At 39.2% G+C, this 13191-nt stretch overlaps 2 long non-coding RNA genes across 2 annotated transcripts; one reads left to right on the top strand and one right to left on the bottom strand.

The window, feature by feature from the left end:
* The first annotated feature begins 9435 nt into the window (after positions 1–9435).
* On the top strand, positions 9436–10378 carry LOC307020249. The gene is made up of 2 exons (XR_013802819.1): positions 9436–9539; positions 10074–10378. It is a non-coding gene; the product is annotated as an uncharacterized lncRNA (long non-coding RNA).
* A 146-nt stretch (positions 10379–10524) lies between these two features.
* LOC307020248 lies at positions 10525–13191 on the bottom strand. Its single transcript, XR_013802818.1, has 3 exons — positions 13087–13191; positions 11275–11354; positions 10525–10707 (listed from the first exon to the last, which is right to left on the bottom strand). It is a non-coding gene; the product is annotated as an uncharacterized lncRNA (long non-coding RNA).

Here is a 13191-nt window from a genome sequence, read left to right as displayed (position 1 = left end):
TGATGGTATAGTCCAAATTAGAACATTTTAAGTCAGTCTGGCGGACAATGTCAGCCAAATTTCTCCAACAAAGAATGTAAGAGATAGTAAGGGACTATAAATGCAGGAAATTACTTGATAGACATGAACAGCCATGACAAGCATTTTTTTAATGCATGGTAATGACATCGATGTGTGCAGTAAGCTGCCTGTCCATGCATAATAATGACTTTTTACCTTTACAGTATGCTATGCATCTAGATTCTACAGTGTGCTTGTGTGTGTAAATAGCCATGCATGTATTTGAGAGGGTTCCATTTTTTTTCATTCACATCTCACTGCACATGTGAATTGCCTGTAGAGGGAAGTGGAGAGTGGGAAAATGAAAAATAAACAGCTATGGTCTAAGAGGAGGGGAAAGGAGGCAGATGTTCTCTTCATCTTACAAGGTCTAAGGCACTGAATCAAATTATGCCGCATAAAATAAAAAGTGCTTAATGAAGCATTGAATGTAAAATTCTTCTTCAAATTTGCTTAGCATGCAGTAGGAAAAAAATACATTTGAAAACTAATTAACTCGCCTAATTCTTTTAATAAAGTGAAATTTAACAATTATAGATGGGTATGTTGATTGACTTCAGAAACACTTGTTGTTATATTCCATGGAATGCTCTTAACATCCCGATAGCAATGAATAAATTAAATCCTTTGACAATAAATGCCTGAATTTCATCTGTGGAAGCCGTGGCGTTGTAAAAAGCGTGAACAATCATCTGCCCCGCGGCCCGGGGCAAATGATTGGATGTCCTACCTGCCTGTCAGCCTTCCATCTCGTGCACAAACTTATCTCGTGCCCTCATTGGTCATGTGCGCGTTAGTGTGTGTGTTGGAAGAGGGGCACTGTAAGGAAGTCTGAAGGAAGGGGCAGATTTTTTCCGGCTGCGTACTTTCAAATTCTAGCACACTCGAGCTGGTTTCTCCATTCTTACCTACACTACCTACTTAAACAACTCTGGATTTATGTGGGATTATCACACCGCCAGTGGCAAATTGTTTAACTTCTTTGAAAAAACTAAATACAATACGAATATTTGACTTAATGACTTTGTGCAAATGAGCATAAACTTGTAGTGTCCTCAGTGATGACCAGACACATATAAATCACTGACAGGGTTAAGGACATGTGGAGAGGGCATTTGAAAAGCACCAGAGCTATCCGATGGAAGGGAAATCTAAAGACAAATGATAGAGGCATTGGAGGACAAATCTTCCCTGGAGCTGAGGCAGTGGGGTCTGAAGGGGTTGTCTGGTTGGGCAGGGGGATAGTGATTGATTTAGTCTGGCAACTATTGATCAGCTATCAGCTCTATCTGTGAGGGAAAGCGTGAAGATTTGGCCATGGCTTGTTAAATGAATCAGTTCCCTGATGCTACTGCAGGGATTGGCCCTAAATCAGAGCGGTGCGGTGGCTAATTCTTACTTGAATTATGACATTTGGATGTGTAATACCTTCGAAACATGTTGCATAATGAAAAAAGGAAGAAATGTCAACACTGTTAACTTCAACATGCTTGTTGAAAAGGGGATGTTATGCTCATTTTCATAATTGTACTGTGATATTTTAGATAATGTGTGGAAAAAATGTGCTTTTTTGCCCCATACAGCCTTGCAGCACCTCTTTTCACCCTCTGTCTGAAACCAGAGCCAAGTCTGCTCTGTTGGTTAGCTGGCCGGCTCTGTTGTGACTGGTAAACCGCTTGGAGATGTGTCGGAAATGTCCCGCCCCTTAACCAATCACGTACAATGTGTTGGAGCACTAGCCAACAAAACGACAAGTGTTATGTTACGTCGTGATGTCAGAGGAGGAAACAAATGAGTCCAACAAATGAGTCCAACTGTGTTTCAGGCAGGGGGGCATAATAATAATGATGACAGTATAATAGGGCCCCTTTGATTAAATTCAGCCAGTTTAGTTAGTAACAATGATTCAGGTTTCTCACAGAAGAAACTTTTCAACATCATGACATATTGGTTTATAAATAGCCTTAAATGCAGTCTTGCACATTTACAGTAGCCCTGCTATTCTCTTCACATCTGCTCTAAACACACATGTGATGGACACAATCTGGAAGTGTTTAATTTTTTTCGGGTCCTAGAGTACATTTTTCTTTTAAATAAGGCTTAACATATCAATATTAGAATATGATTCGTTCAACACTGAGGTTTCAGTTCAATGCTTTAATTTGAGTTTAGGTACATCTATATTTAAAAAGAGATAATGGAAATATTATTGGCTGACCAAATTTGAATTAGTTGAATCTATTTTAGTAAAGGAAAAAGATTGTTTATTGTTTGGTTCACGTAAAGTGCTGTTGTACCTTGTGAAACATTACGAAAAAGTAAAAACAATAAGTATTTATCTTAGAGAAAAAAACACAAATGCAGACTAGAAATGGGTTTTATTCCATAATCATCTGAAGCAATCTAAAACCCCTCAGTTGTCCAAGTCTCCAGGATGAAAACTGTTTACCCCATTTCACAGTGAGCTTGAGAATTAAATGTTCCTCTTTGTAGTTGTTGTGCGCTGTGTACTTCATTGGTTTATGGGGGGTTTTTCTTTTGCGTCTGTGAAAAATTAAAATGAAGCAAAAATCAAATTCATGGTCATAACCACATCATTTAATTGGTAATGTAATCACACTGTGGATACTGTTACTTTATCAAGATGGTGGTTCAGGATCAAATCCATCAGGATTTGCTCTGAACGAAATTGGATTGAGTGATTGATTTATGTATGTCAAGTGAAGGGCAAAGAGACGGACAAAAGAAACCGCAGAGTGTGAGAGTGGGTCAGGGGAGGGGAGTCGCAGATATATGGATGAAGCATGGCCCCCTGATGGGGGACGAAGAGCATTGAATCAGACAGAGATAAATGGAGTGTGAGAGACAGAGAGAAAGAAATTCAGACATATGCCTGCTGACCTAAACCCTTTTTTACTCAACTAATCAATACAAGGAAATGCATACAGTGTGTGTGTGGCGTGTGTGTGTGTGTGTGTGTGTGTGTGTGTGTGTGTGTGTGTGTGTGTGTGTGTGTGTGTGTGTGTGTGTGTGTGTGTACGTGCTTGTTTGGAGGGAGGGAGGTTCTGTCTGTCGCTCTTAATAAAGATCAGAAACACAGTGACATTACCTCGGTCCTGACTCCTCCCTGGCCTTCCAACCTTTGCGCATGCCTCTATTTAATTTCGGGCCCTGTAATCTTATAAAAGACTGAAAGGTCTGGAGCACTTAGACAGCCATCGTCACTGAGCTCGGCGAGGAAAGTCGGAGTTAAAACGTACAACATCACTGCTGTACTATGCATCCTGAGGTTGTGAATATAATAGAAAGTGCATTTTTGTGCATTTGCTTTAATGGTGTCATTTGGTTGAACAAATAGAAAGGGCTGCATTTTAAAGAAATTAATAAGAAAGAATAAAACAAACAGTATTTATTTCTGTCTGACAGACTCAATTTAATCTGTTCTTATGGCTAAGAGACAAAATGCACCAGCATTTTCTAAAGAAGAATTTCTTTGACAGATGCCTGGTGCATTCAATTACTCTGAGCAATGCTTTTTTCCAGGAATCTACATTTTCATTGCACTACAGCAATCAGCTAAAATGTGCTATATTCTACCTAGAAGTCGTTCCCCATGAGCCTTATAATTGGTTCCTGCTGCCGTTTAAGACTTAAAGAAATCCCATACATTCCAATTAGGGAGAAGCACCAGCATGGCTTTATGCAAATACAAGGTGCATCACGACCAGATTGACCCAACGTTCAATTATCCAAACTTCTTGAAATGACAGCAAGCTCTGCACAAAAAAATAAATACCTGCATGAATCAGATAAGGCTGTGCCTATAGTGTTTAAAGCAGAGAAACAGCATGCATGCACGGATCAAGTGCTCTGGCTGAAAGGGAGTGAAGGTGTGCAGAGAATATAGGGACCCTCCCTATACAAACACTCAGCTGTTATTGGTCCTCTGGATTACCCGCAATCACTGTTTAAGTCTTCTGGGATTTATGAGACAGTAAATTAAATTGACACTCCCCAGTGTGATATCCGCAGTGAGTACGAGATGGCGCTTCCACTAAGATCTCATGATGGATAAAGAAACCTTGAGCAGGGTGTAGGAGATTGTGGTCCGCCCACTTGATTGATTATTACCAGAATTAGACATTTATGACATTTGATGTGGTGCAGGGTGTAACCATCACTATAAACTTTTCTGTAATTATAACAAGACTAAAGCCCCCCTAGAGGCTATGGTTGTGGACATATTGATGTTTTAAGAATAATGCTAACATCAACATGCTAACATCAACATGCTAAAAATGTTAACATGCTGATTTTAGGGAGGAGTGATGTTTACCATCTTCAACAGCACAAAATATATCTAAAACTGATACAAATGTTAGTTTTAAATAATTGGTCATAGACAAATTCAAATGTTGACCAGACAATGCCACTGCATTCTTTCTACTGGCAAGCATGGGAAACGGGTTGAAAAAAGAAATTTGATTGTATAGGACTCTATGAAAAAAGGAAGGTTCAGCTCATTTATTACCTCATTGAACAATTTCCCAACGAGTTTATGATCTTGATCGCTTGTTTCAATTGTACTTCAATTTAGCATGGTGTTTATTAAGTAGACTATGGTTAATCTTAAATTAAAATAGAAGATAAAAACAGGTATGCTTAAGCGCGTTGTCAACATATGATGGACAGGCCACTACCACAGAGTTTTCGTCCAGGACTTTGACCTTTTAATGGGTTTTAGGTTCATGAAGGTAAATTGTGACAGTGTGGCCACCTAAATTGTCTTCTTCAGCATTATTATTTTCACCCCCATGTCACTTCTGGTTGCCATGTAGCCAACAAGGCAACAGCCAAAATGCTAAACTAGAAGCTTCAAAGATAGTCTACGAACCATCAAGCTGTCTACATCCACCTTTTATATATAGTGTATTGGTAGAAATAATTTATCCATAGTTATAACATTGGTAGCTTTGTTGCGTTTCATCCTATATGGAACAAAGGGAGAATGCTGGGCTTTGCCTGCTATGATCTGTGAACTCTTTGTTCCGATGCAATGTCCAGCAGCTGTCAGAGAGTTAGTGAGCCATCTGTGACCGTCCTCACCCAATGGCTCTGGACGACCCTGTTTAACCGAGCTTAAATTGCATTTGACCATTCAATGTCAAAGCTTGAACACCATAGACAAGGCAAAGTCATGTTAAATCCCTGTATGTCCACCCGCTGCTTTATGGGATGTAGAGGGAAAAAAGATGTGAGCAAAAACCCAGAGGATACTGTTGTTTTTATCACACTTGACAATGATTTGAACAGTGTAATGGAACTGTTCAGTCAGAGCGGACAGAGATGAACCATTAAAGTGATATGTCAGCATCAGGTACCTTGGAGGTGTTTGATCAGAATGGATTTGTCGAAAAAGACTGAAATGAATTATCATAAAGAGAAAATGACCCTTGATATAAAGATGAGTAGTCACTATGAATGTGTCACAAAAATGTATCACTCAGGGCCTAGTTACAAAACTGTTGAAAGACCTACCTAACAATGTAAACAGTGTGCCAGTTGCTAAAGGGTGATTATGATTTCGTTTTTCATCTTTTAGATATCAATTCGATATTTGCATTCTAGTTTACAGAAACGTGTTCTGAAAGACATGAATGAGGGTAAAAGATAAATATATTCATTTAATTGGTAAGGATGTTATAAGAGTTAGAATGTTGTCGGTAGCTGGGCTGCTGTGTGATATCCAGGCAACTGAGAAACAACAGCAATGGAAATCAATGGATCCACTACACACACCACCATTTTATTTTTCAGGAATTCATCAATGCAAAGTAGAGAAAAGTGACAGGAAACACTTTGAACAAAACAGTCACTGCATCCTGAGAAAATAAGCAACAACGTTCTTACAAAACAAGGTTGCTATATTCAGCATTTAATTACAAAGGCGTGTCAAGGCCATTTTAGGTAAAAAGAGGAAAACATGACGCGGGAGGAGCGGGCGATATTCCGAGAACAATATATTGGAGAATATCCAAGGCTTTTTTGTTGCTAATTTACGACCTGAATCTCGAGTGTTTACTCAAAACATCTCTCCCTTGGCTCCGTATATTGTTTGCCATGCTCTCCATCTTAGAATAGCTTGTTGGCATGGTAAGAAGGCTTCAGCTGAGGCTGATGGAAGTGTTGGTGATAAAGCATTGGACAAATAAAATTGGATCTGGGCAAGGTGCTCCATAAAACATCAGAAAGCGTATGGCCACAAAAATCTTTGAACAAAGAGTGAAAATCATTAGCTTTTTTTTATAGGCAAATAAACCTTAAATTATATTAGGAAACCAAGGTGAGTTTTTTTTTTTCGTCCAACAGCTCATATTTCATCCCCTGGGAACAAGAACAAGTATTTTCCCTCATTAATTTACAGAAATCCCTCCATCCATCTTCTTCCGCTTATATGGAGTCGGGTACAGTTTACAAAAACGTACACAGGTAATATGACAGAAATCTGGACAGAATACTTAAGCTGTGAATAACAGCAGATGCTTTTTGTTGTTTGAAATATAAAGAACTTTAAGCAGCCCAAATGCTCAAAGCAAGCAAATAAGCTTTTTCTTAATGGCATTAGTTTTTATTAAGGGTCTCCTGCAGAGTCTATTTACTATCTGAGCCCATCCAGAACAACCTAAGTAATATCCCCCTAATCTAATTGTAAAACAGCTAGGCTAAATTGTTTTACACAATGTAATTTTATTCCAGGCTGGAGCACTACCTTAGTAATTTGAGCCACATCAACATGATTACTGCCACTTCAAAATAAATAGCTCACTTCATAAGGATGTCGGGTTACCTAGTGTAGATGTGTGCAAACACATTCCTCCTTGTTATTATTCTGATTCAATACACTCTGGGAGAAAAACCTCACACCTACACATTCTGTTTCCATTAGCTAATTCAAGAAGAGAATGCTTTATGGCTTTATAGATGCAAATCAAGAATACAATACATGTTGTCTGCAGTTTAAAGAGTCTTTGCCACACATTGACTTTGAGACCTTGGAGCAGACAAGAAGAACAGGAGTGGGCTGATTTAGTTTTTACTGTAGGGTAGGATCATTGTGTAAAAATAAAAAGTCTGAAGGCAGGAAATTGTGGCTGATAAATGTTGTTCACAGGCTATTATATAGAAAAAAAGAACTGGCAGTTTAACTGTGTATCAACACATCACATCTGACAACGAATGGCACTCTGAAGGGCAGACTTCTGCCAAGGCCAATTATTGTGCTCCTAAGATGGTCCAATATATAGGAAGTCTTTATTTTTGTGAGTTTATGAGAATCCAGATGTATGCTACATAGAGGACATGCTGTAGAGCGTTGTCAGAGATTATGTTACGACATGAGCGGTTCTTATTTTAAAAATGTCTTCCCAGTTGTTCAACACCAAATGAATTTGAAACAAATGTATCGCAATTTTAACATAAGTGACACATAATTAGTTTGAACACCCCATCATTTGAATCCCCTCCAAAATGTAGCAGGTTTTTTTCAAGTTTTTCAGTATATCCGGTTAGTCATTTTTTCCTGCTGACTGACAAACAGACAAACCGATCAGAAACTATTACCTTCCACATCGGCAGTGGTTATAATGAGCGCAGTCCAAACAGGTTTAAGAACATATACTGCAGTTCCAATATTTAGCGACAGGGTCATATTGATGCCACAGTCTCATCACTGAGCTCCAGCTAAAGCGCTCAGTCGGTCTCTTGGGGACAGGGATTATGTCTGTCTCCCAATCGGCAGATGTTTTTTTGTTTGCATGTCAAATCGTCTGTTTGTGTCGAGAGTGAAATGACAGTTCAACTTCTTTCCAGTTTCATTATCATGACATCCTTCTGGTTCATCATAATCAGGTTACTCCTCATCATTTCTATCTCACATATCTGTGTGTCATTCACTTACAGACAATTTGGCACAGAGGATATTTCTTGGAGATTGGACTGCTTATTCTATTTACGCTGCAGGACTGTGAGTTCTGATTTGATTGTGTGAAGATGTAGCAATAAGAGTCTTGATTGAATGAGTTGCAGCTACTTCTTTTAAATCTACAAATATAATATTCTCAAAAAAGACAAACTTGGTAGGCTGCTGAGTTCTGGAAAACAGTGTAGCTTATTGCAGAAAGCGACCATACAGTTTGTCTCTTAGCTTTTAGAAATGGTATTGTAAGTGTAATGTATTCTCCTTAGAATACAAGGTGTTCCTATTTAAATACACATTATATTGCTCTTATCCAAGATGACCAGACTGCCAGCTAAGCAAGCCTTAACTGTTGAAATCTTGGAAAAACCTTATTAAACCATCTGCGTTGGAAACCAGGCAAGCCCATCTGCTGTGAGACTCCTCAATGACTCCCATCTCCACCATCTCTATCTCTGCAATATAACCTCTTTTGGCCTCATTTCCTGTATCGTGTTTCTCATATTTCATTCCCCTTGCGTTTTTTCTCCCTCCACAATGAGATTTACAGGGGGCGGTCTTAAATTGTCCATGAGAGAGACAAGAAAGAGGTTAGTGCCCAACCTTCAGGTCACAGTTATTTGAGTTGTGATCTGGCTGACTCTGACAAAAGGATACTTTTTCATTTCTATGAGCACAAAAGGGCTTCGAGAGGGTGAGGGCACTGTCAAAAGATCTGCAAAGACATATGTACTGGTGCTATCCAAGATAACCATGAGGTCAGAAAGGGCTTTCCATTAGACAAGGCTGCAATGGGCAAAGAATGGACTTTGTTGTTGCAATCCTAGAGTACATCCAGAGCCGGCCCGACCCATCAAGCAACATAAGCGGCTGCTTAGGACCCCGCAGCCACTAAGGGGCCCCCTAGCAACAACAAAAAAAATGAAGAAAAAAAAATAATCTCAGTACACCGTCGCCGTGATAAGTATGTTTAATTAATTGTGTTAATATGCCTAGATTGCCTACTCTCAAAGTCATGTATTATATTATTGAGTCAATAATATAATACATTAACCATGCTTTACCTGAACCTCATCATGACACTAAAGAGGACGGCAGGATTGTAATTTCCCGTGTTCAGTGAATGCAACAGAGGCAAGACACCAGACCAACCAGAGAGTTCAATGGAAATAAACATCTGTCTTATTGGCTGACAGGTAGGCCTACCTGTCCATTGAGCTGTGACAATGTTTAAACTGTCAGTCGGACTCATAGACTGTGTATATAAATGGACGTAGGGTCCGTGACGTCACCCATAGGATTCTGCAGAGTTGCCGAGAAGCCCTTAGTAGGCGTCAGTGACGTCAGAGTTCAACTCCCGCCTTCTCCAGCCTGCTCCAAATAAGGGCAAAGAGGCGGAGCCGAGGCGGGACCTGCTGCCACCGAGCAGAAAGTTCCAGAGCTAGCTGAAGCTACCAAGCTAAGCTAACATCTGCACGCTGCCGTGGCATTTTATTTTTCTAAGGTAAAGGGACATGAAACTATTCAGCAAAACTATAAATAATAATCTAAGTTATTGAGTTTTTAGCCTAATACTAAAGAATTTTTAAATCCCTTAACGTTTGTATGCAATTGTGCTAAATTCAACACTGGAATCAAGCAAATATTAATATGTTTGCATGACATTAGTTATTTATATTTTGATATCACTTAATTATACGTTTAATACATTTAAGTCAAGCTAAGGTACATGTGATGGTAGCTAGTTAGTGCTCTTACCTGTGAGGCCTCCTCCCAACAGCATAATAACCAGACTGTATCATTAAAACTAAGTACCAGTTCTAGATCCTTGACTTTAGACAAACAATTCAAAAGACAACATGTATTTAAAGACCAATCTTTATTTGAATGTGCCTCTTAACCTGATATATTAGTTATACAGTAATAGTATTGACAATCTAAAAAAATTGAGCAACTCAACAGTCAACTTTAGGTTTCTTATTGTCTAAAGCATTTGTTATTTTCATTTTTCCCCTCTCATATGGACGGATTGAGACAGCGTGGAGTCCATAAAACTTTAGAGACTTCAGGGAGAAACCTCCGTGTGATGGACGTCCTGTCTGTTGGTTTGGAGAGGACTGAAGGTCTTTCCTCTGTGAGGAGGTCCAGGCCTGATGGAGGAGCCCATGCTGGGCATAGCTGATACCAACTGCACAGGCCTAGTCTGTCACTTTATTTGACTAAATGTGTTTACTTATACATTTAATAGTTTTACACCTTCTGTCCATATGTGCTTTTTATTTAAAACATGTTTGATTAAGTTTTGGTTCACATTTCAATAAATTGTATTTCTATTTGCACTCCTTTTGTCCATTATTCTTACTGAAAATGTTAGATTACACATTCACATCTGACTGAAGATTGGCCCCATTTATTTGTGACGTTGCAAACTCTGCGGTACAAGGCACAAGTGATGTGAAGCTCATAAAGCGAGGCAAATAGAAATAATTAGCTGATGGAGTGTAGATGTGGAAATAGGTGCATTCGATCAGCTGACTGTTTTTACAATAAAAGTAGTTTCTTAGTGTACTGGTCTTAAAATCTCATAGCATCAGCGTTTAATTTTCCTCTTGGATGTTCTTCTTGACGCTCAGAGAAGGAGAAAATGTTGTGTCTTTCAGGCATGTCCTTTCCTGACAAAAATTACAGGAAACAAAAAACATATTATTGCAGAACAAGTGTGTTATTTATGAAAGCGATGTGTTTGTGTGTTTAGGGGCTGTAGATATAATTATTTTGTAATTGTAATTTTTTTTATTTCAACAGTGAGCTACAAAGACAATCAGATTATGAATGAAAAGTATGAAGTTCATCAACATTGAAATATATGTTATCAAAATAATATTTAACTGTTATCAAAACGGAGTGCAACTGTAGAAGCTTGCTCTGTTGTCTCACTGAAAGAATAACTTTTACCACTTGTTTTGAACAATATTCCGAGATAAATAGTAGCAGTTCTCACTATGTGTTAAATATCTTTGCCTTCAATACATTAAATTAGAAAGCTGACAAAATCATATTGCTTGTTAACATCTAAATGTAACTTTTTGCACAGAAAAAACCCTCAACTTCACTGGTGTGTAGGTGATCTAGTATTGTTTAATGGAATGTATATCAGTGTATTAAAGTCAATACTTAATTCATTTAAACCAATATCTTTCTTGATTATTTGTACAGTGTGAAAAATAGAGTCTTTGTACCTGTGCTGAAGTTCACTGCTGTGAGGAGTCCAGTTCTGTCTCTCACTCTCTGGTCCAGCCTGTCTGCATCACCTGGACACCTTAAACCAGGGGTCGGCAACCTTTTTGATATGAAGTGCCATTTAAAAAAAAAATTGTTATCAGCGTGCCAACGATCGAGAATTATCAACGGGGGGGGGGGGGGTTGAGGAGCTTGACGCTCGTCAACTATCAGCAGGAGGGCGGGGGGAGCCTCGCTGCGGGGAAGCAGTGTGTGGACCTGTCAACGCAACTTATGATGCCGAATTTAACAAACACATTTCAATAGTTGGTTTAAACGGCATAATAATAAGGACGATCGTCCGTTCTGTGATTCTCCAGAGCACACATGTTATGATATTAGGGTCATGCAGAGTGAGATGATATCGCTGTCCCTTTAAGAGAGAGAGAAAGAGGGGTGTGGCTTGTGCATGTGTGTTTGTGGATGGTAGAGCGACAGTGAGGGAACGTGTGTATGTTTCTGGAAGTGAAACGAGGAAGCAGAAAAACAGAGGTCTGTGATGTATTTTGTGAAACAGAAGAACAGCTAAATAAATGCAACGGCCTCCCAAGAAGAGCTCGCCTCTCTCCAGTCATTTAAGCTAAAGTGGGTTATTGAACCTGAAGCTTGTTGCTTCTGCCCTCCTCGACTACGGTCTGGGAGCCGACAGGAAAGTTCAACACACAGATGGCCAGTCCGCCCCTTTGTAGCATATTATTTCGATGAGAGATGAGCAGATCGCCACTGGGCTTTCAACTAAATACACAGCCACGCAAAAACTGCGGAATTTGTACAGCTCCTTATGGGTACTGCAATTAGTGAAGTGCTTTCCTCCGTGGTGAAACGATCAGCAGTGCACCACGGAGGAAAGCGGCAGAAAGTCACCTGGATTCAAGGAGAGCGGGGCTGCGTTGCGTGCATGGCTTCCTTCTGCAGGTAACGGGGAGACGCGCTCTGGCGGGGGTCTCGTTCAGGATCCGAAAATACGATTTAAATATGTTGCACTCTTATTCCACTTATTCCTAGTGTGCCACTGGTTACGGTGCCGCGTGCCAATGCTGGGACGCGTGCCGACCCCTGCCTTAAACAAACAGATATATATGTAAAGTACCATGTGTACAAACAATATAACTGATTCTCTTCTGTTGAACATGTTGGATTGTGTATTGTCCGAGTCAGGGTCCTTTTTATTTTACTGTAACTTTGGAAGTTGTGTTACCAATGCTTACTGTTTATTTGATACCCATTTGGTAATGCAATTCATAAAAACAACAAGGTTTGGGTTCGTTCTTCAGATGACTGTGACTTTAACGTGTAAGCTCAATAATGAACTCAAGCTCAACCAACCATATTATAATATCTAAGTTATCATCTTGAAATATGACATTAATAATTGTAATATACACACATCTTATTGTGAGGTTGATTTCGCATACACTACTACTTCGACATTAGCTTGTATACATACTTGAACATAGCCAATTTAAATTAACCTTAGCGATGCATACAGTTCCAACCTAAAATATCTCTCTAAGTTACAAAGATGACCTTATTTTATCAACCTCAAACAGAAACTGTTTGTTCAATAGTATTATCCCACTTTACACTTAACACTTCTCTATTTTGTTTTAACCTTTATATATACAGTCTATATGATTTTAACTTGGAGGCTACGATAAGCATCGTTAGCACCGATGTAGCTACCACTCGCTTACACGCTAACCCAAGCCTTAACATTCATTACGTAGATTAAAATCATTAACACATAAATAAAGCACTCAAATTTAACTTACCGCAAAACCGCATTCATGCACCGTCTGTTTTAACCGCAGAGCGAGTCACAATAGCCCGATATATAAGCATGAAGAACAAACAACCACGGCCTGCTTCAAGTTGTG

The sequence above is a fragment of the Notothenia rossii genome (assembly GCF_949606895.1).
Source record: "Notothenia rossii genome assembly, chromosome: 9".
Taxonomy (NCBI): domain Eukaryota; kingdom Metazoa; phylum Chordata; class Actinopteri; order Perciformes; family Nototheniidae; genus Notothenia; species Notothenia rossii.
This window is presented reverse-complemented; position numbering and strand designations above follow the sequence as displayed.